Source organism: Oryx dammah, unplaced genomic scaffold (genome assembly GCF_014754425.2).
Source record: "Oryx dammah isolate SB20612 unplaced genomic scaffold, SCBI_Odam_1.1 HiC_scaffold_4, whole genome shotgun sequence".
NCBI lineage: Eukaryota > Metazoa > Chordata > Mammalia > Artiodactyla > Bovidae > Oryx > Oryx dammah.
Genome location: NW_024070188.1, coordinates 49,082,327 through 49,089,240, shown reverse-complemented (window position 1 = coordinate 49,089,240; position 6,914 = coordinate 49,082,327).

The following is a 6,914-nucleotide window of genomic DNA, read 5'->3' as shown; positions in this document are numbered from 1 at the left end:
CTATGCTGCCTGGTGCACCATATTTTCTTTCACATGTCTCAGCAGAGACTGGGACAGATAGCATGGTGGTGAGAACCCTGTCTGGCTGTGGTGATCTCTCCACTGGAACCATCCTCTGTGTGGTCTAGACATGTTCCTGGCTGCACAGCCATCCAGCTTCTTTGGTTCTCTAAGATTTTCCTGTCATACATGACATGCTTTAATAAATTCCCTTTCTATGTAAATTAGCCAGAGCAGTTTGGTTTTTTGCAAGCAAAGGCAGAGGTATGTTAAGAGAATGTAAAGCCAGATTCTCATCTCATTCGAACAAAGAGTTTTGAAGACCAGCAAACCTTGTGATTTGTGGCTATCTGCAAGGAAGTAGCTAAGTCCCTGAGATTACTACCTTTCTTTCTGTTCCACATAAAGAGTTGGCATATAGCAGGTGTTGACTGCCAGACCCTAGCTGGAGAGTGATCTACGACCAGGACAATTATTTTGAACAAAACAATTTCTATCCTTTCGCTTTAAATTACAAAAAAAAATACATATTACCTCATTTTTTATTTTATTTTATTTTATTGTAATTTAAAAACAAAACAATCAAGAGAAAAATAAGCTAAGATCTTCATTTGCATTTTTCTGACTGCTCTGGAGGGAAAATCTACTCTTTAAAAAAATTTTTTCTTGATTACATCAGCAAAAGACATTCATAATACAGTGTTTTCAAATTACTGCTTCAGGTCCTGATTACTTTTGAAGTCTCCATGAAAAAGTAGTTAAAAAAAAGTAAAGAAGGAAAATCTTCAAATTTCTCGAACATAACAACAACGTATTCTCACGTTACGAAAACTGACTTTTTAACTTTTGATGTAATATAACACACTGAGAATTGTTATGTATGTGAAGAAAAAGGGAAGGGAACATTCCAAGTGCAGAAATACATTTCATATGTTCATTGTCTTTGGTTTTGATATATGCTTAACTGTATTGCATTCTATGAGCAGCTAATTTCCATGTAAAGTGTAGCTACTTTTCAATTTTGCTGTGTCTTGTCTGCAGTGGAAGCTTTGATTTGTATGCCTTAGGCTAGATCAGAGCAATGCATTTTTTTTAAAGTTCCTCTGTCTTGTACAATCACTGAGTTCCAACACCGATTAGAACATGGATATTTAAGAAGACGTTACCCAAAAGGGAAAAAATAATAAGCAAATGGCATCAAGAATGGTTACTAAATCAAAGCAAGATTATCAGAGAGAATCTAATGGCAATTGTCTTGAATTGTATGCGTTTGAGCATAGGCCCACATGGATCTTGGTCTGTTTCGGTGATTATAGCAGTTATTTCAAGTCTAATAGCAGAAAGGAAATTGTGCAGGCCTATCAAAGCATCTGCCAACATTCTGTCCTTGTTTAATGTTTATTGAGTGCTGGTAAGGGTCTGTTTCCTGACAGTGGCATCCAGAATCATTTATTTCAAATGCAGTGGGACTCGGGCAATAGCATGACCTCTCACTCCCAAATATTTCTTAATGGCGTTCTTTCATTCGATTTGTTCCTTCAATTCTCTTTGAAGATATGTACTTCTGAAGTAGATTAAGGAATTCTATTCCCTGGAGGAACAAAATCAACTATTCACAGAATAGCAGCATATGCTACAACCTAATGACTTCTGATTACCATTTAATGGAAAGAGCTCCAAACTGGGAATAAGGAGATCTAAGTTCTAGGCCATGAGGTGTGGCCATGCATTTCTGAGCAAATTGCTAATCTTCTTTGAGTCTCAGTTTCTTCATCTCTAAAATGATAAGATGACCATAAGGATCTCTTACAGTTTGGGAATTCTGAACTTGTGACTGGATTATCATCCTTGGAATTTAGCACTGTGAAAGAATGGGAATCAAAAGAGTTCAGTTTTGATGAATTTGGGCATGAGAGAGGGAAAATAGATGCTCAATCATTCCCAGGTCAAGAGCAAGTAAAGGGATTTGTTAGGGAAGAGACAAGAACATTGAAAAAATTAAAATTAGGGAAGAAAACAAACTTCTCTTGCTTCTACACCTTGAGTTGTCATATATTTTTGAAGTATTTTGAATATTTCTCCTTTTTGATAATATTAATAACAGTAGAATCTGATTGGTTTTCCTTTTTAAAAATCTTTTTTGGGTTGGCTTTATTAGTATTATTGTTTTAAAAAGAAAGTGTCTTTCCATCTTGATTATTGTATATCCTACAAAATAATTATTGTTAACAGGTTGGATTTTCTTCCTGTGGATTTTTTTCATACCTATATACTATGTAAGAAGATTGATATATATTTCTACACTCCCCCACCCATGACTTGGTCCTTTTCATTTAATACTATTACAATATGATTCTTTCTGCCTACTATAAGGAATATTGCAGATACACATTTCTGTATGTATATCCCTGAAGGATTTTAGTAAACTCTTCCCAAGAAATCATTCCAGAAAGTGGCAATGCCAGGCTAAGCATATGCACTAAGGCAGGCTAGCTAGTACCAGCCTTAACCCGGTTATCACAGAGCTTGAGACAAAGGTTGCCATGTTAGTACTTTCTGAGGAGTGTGATCTCAGAAAACAGGAATGAGAGAAGGGATTGACTTGGATAAGGAAGGAAAGCCTATCATTTCAATTCAGTTCAGTCGTTCAGTCATGTCTGACTCTTTGCGAGCCCATGGACTTCAACACGCCAGGCCTCCCTGTCCATCACCAACTCCTGGAGTTTACTCAAACTCAAGTCCATCAAGTTGGGGATGCCAGCCATCCATCTCATTCTCTATCATCCCCTTCTCTTCCCGCCTTCAATCTTTCCTAGCATCAGGGTCTTTTCAAATGAGCCAGCTCTTCACATCAGGTGGCCAAATTATTGGAGTTTCAGCTTCAACATCAGTCCTTCCAATGAACACCCCAGGACTGATCTCCTTTAGGATGGACTGGTTGGATCCCCTTGCAGTTTAAGGGACTCTCAAGAGTCATCTCCAACACCACAGTTCAAAAGCATCAATTTTTCAGTGCTCAGCTTTCTTCACAGTCCAACTCTCACATCCATACATGGCTACTGGAAAAACTATAGCTTTGACTAGACAGACCTTTGTTGGCAAAGTAATGTCTCTGCTTTTCAATATGCTGTCTAGGTTGGTCATAACTTTCCTTCCAAGGAGTAAGTGTCTTTTAATCTCATGGCTGTGTCACCATCTGCAGTGATTCTGGAGCCCCCAAAAATAAAGTCTGTCACTGTTTCCACTGTTTCCCCATCTATTTGCCATGAAGTGATGGGACCAGATGCCATGATCTTAGTTTTCTGAATGCTGAGTTTTAAGCCAACTTTTTCACTCTCTCTTTCAATTTCATGTCATCTGCATATCTGAGGTTCTTGATATTTCTCCCAGCAATCTTGATTCCAGCTTGTGCCTCATCCAACCCAGCATATCTCATGATGTTATAGGCAGTGTTTCTCATATGCAGCATTTCTGCATATAAGTTAAATAAGCAGGGTGACAATATGTAGCCTTGATGTACTCCTTTCCCAATTTGGCCTATAAAGAGGAGAGTGTACTAGTATGTGTACTAGTCTTTGCATTCTATCTTCTCTGCATTGTCTACTATTTTCTTTCCCTTTTTTTCTATTGTGTTGTTCTTTAGGGTCTCATTTTTTGAAACCAAGAAGACTGCTTTATGTAGTCCATTTTCATGGAGATTTTAAGTACACTCCTTTATAACCTAAAACACTAATGTACTGATTCCCATTGACCTGTTCTTAGTATCTACTGTAAATGAATGACAGTACTTAATCACGTACACATTTTTGTATTAGCAAAATGACTACTGTATTTTTTCAGTACTAAATAAGAATACATCATATTTCATATGTAATAGCAGATATGGTTTTTATTTAAGAATGAATGCATTCTACTTACAAATGTGTTCTAAAACAAAACCACAATTTTAAGCTCCTCTTTACATTCTTTGTTCCTTGGGATAACAACGGCACATCATTTTTTTTTTCTGGCAGAGAAATCTATTATCCTGTTATAGCCCAACTCCACTCTTATTTGCTACTTGTTAAATGGCTTCTGAAAGAATAAAAAGACTTTTCTATAATGCGCTCATGATTTCACTTCAGATCTTATAATGTAACTGCTTCATATGATCTTGTCTTTCAGTTATCAACCAACCAAGCAAGGTCTTCTTGGTTTGATCCCATGTTCTACAGATCCAATTTGTGTTCTCTTTTGCTATTATCATTGCCCTAGTAAAGCATTAAGTGCATGGAGTTTCAAGTAAAGCACACATTGCAGTAATATTATAAAAGATAAAAACAAGAAGATCTACCATATAATTTTATAAACTGTGTGTGTGTGTAATTTTAGGAATGATGAGCCTGATTTTCTAACTATGGGTTAGAAGAAAACTAACTGGAGAGAAGGATTGTGTAGGTGTCATTATAGAAATTAAGTTAGCACAAGTTCTCTTCCCTGGTAGCTCAGATGGTAAAGAATCTGCCTGTGATGCAGGAGGACTGGGTTAGATCCCTGGGTTGGGAAGATCCCCTGAAGAAGGGAATGGCAGCTCACTTCAGTATTCTTGCCTGGGCAATTCCATGGACAGAGGAGACTGACGGGCTACAGTCCATGGGGTTGCAAAGAGTCGGACACAACGGAATGTCTCACACTTTCACTTTAGCACACATTCTAGATAAATCTTTCTTTGATAAACAGAAACTATGAATATAATTCCTTTTCCTAGTCTAAAAGGTTGGTTGTGACTCAAAGGAAGATACCCCACCTCCAACTCCAGGTGTAAAAATAACTCCTGCTTCCTTGCCTGTTATTGGTTAAGCTTGTTTCCCAACTCTGACTAATAAGACAAAAACATAAAGGCATGCTGAGGGGCTTCTGGGGGTTGGGAGGGGGGAAGCTTCCTTTCCCTGAGAGACAACCACAGAAAGGTACTTTCTCTTTTCTCCTCTATGTGTTGTCATCCTGGATATTTTACTATATATGGTATGGCTTTACTTGGCTTGCTACCGATTAGACATGAAGCTGATACAGAGAATAGCAGCGAGGGGGCATGGAAAGCACTTGAGTCTCTGATGACATCAGTGAGTCACTGAATCAACTGCCCTTGGAAGCTGCCTTATCTCTGGATTTCCTGTGATACAATGCATTTTTTTCTTGCTAGAGCCAGTTTGATTTGTGATTTCTGTTTCTTACAACTGGAAGCACCTAACTAAATCTGTTCCTTTCCACATTTTCCACATCCCATTGGAAGGATGTCTGGAGAAATATCTAGGCACCATTTTTCTTTTGAGGTCCAGAGAGACCGTGTAAGGAAACTGACATATCCCAAGGCTTGCAGTAGAGTCTTCAGAATTTTCCAAGATAAGACCACAAAACTCACACTCTGCTACTTAAACACTGTGTTACCTTGAGCAAATCACTCTGAACTTGAATTTTTTCTATTGCAAATAGACATGATAATCAAATTAAATATCATTATTCTGACTCGGGAATTGAACCTGGGTCTCCTGCATTGCAGGCAGATTCTTTACCATCTGAGACAGCAGGGAAGCCCATAATTATTTATATCTTGTTGCTTATTTTATGATCATATATAACACATTATGAATCTTATGTATTCTATGATTATTTCTCAATTGTAATATAGGCATAATAAAATCATGATAAATATTATTAGTAGTAATATAAGATAATAATAATAAAAAGGTAAGAGTTTAATCAAGATTAGAATCAAGATTGCAGGGAGAAATATCAATAACCTCAGATAGGCAAATGACATCACCCTTATGACAGAAAGCAAAGAAGAACAAAGAGCCTCTTGGTGAAAGAGAAAGAAGAGAGTGAAAAATCTGGCTTAAAACTCAACATTCAAAAAACAAAGATCATGTAGCATTCCCACTGCTGGGCATACACACCAAGGAAACCAGAATTGAAAGAGAGACGCGTACCCCAATGTTCATTGCAACACTGTTTATAATAGCTAGGACATGGAAACAACCTAATTGTCCATCGGCAGACAAATGGATAAGAAAGCTGTGGTACATATACACAATGGAATATTACTCAGCTATTTTTAAAAATCCATTTGAATCAGTTCTAATGAGGTGGATAAAACTGGAGCCTATTATACAGAGTGAAGTAAGTCAGAAAGAAAAACACCAATACAGTATATTAATGCATATATATGAAATTTAAAAAGATGGTAACGATGACCCTATATGTGAGACAGCAAAAGAGACACAGAGATAAAGAACAGACTTTTGGACTCTGTGGGAGAAGGCGAGGGTGGGATGATTTGAGAGAATAGCATTGAAACATGTATATTGTCATATGTGAAATAGATCGCCAGTCCAGGTTTGATGCATGAGACAGGGCACTCAGGGCTGGAGCACTGGGATGACCCAGAGGGATGGGATGGGGAGGGAGGTGGGAGGGGGGTTCAGGATGGGGGATACATGTACATCTATGGCTATTCAGGTCAATGTGTGGCAAAAACCACTACAATATTGTAAAGTAATTAACCTCCAATTAAAATAAATTAATTAATTTAAAAAAAGATCATGATATCCGGTTTCATCACTTCATGGCAAATAGATGGGAAAAATAAGGAAATCATAACAGACTTTATTTTCTTGGGCTCCAAAATCACTGCAGATGGTGACTGCAGCCATGAAATTAAAAGATGCTTACTCCTTGGAAGAAAAGCTATGACCAAACTAGATAGCATATTAAAAAGCAGAGACATTACTTTGCTGGCAAAGGTCCATCTAGTTAAGGCTATGGTTTTTCCAGTAGTCATGTATGGATGTGAGAGTTGGATCATAAAGAAAGCTGAGCACCAAAGAATTGATGCTTTTGAACTGTGGTGTTGGAGAAGACTCTTGAGAGTCCCT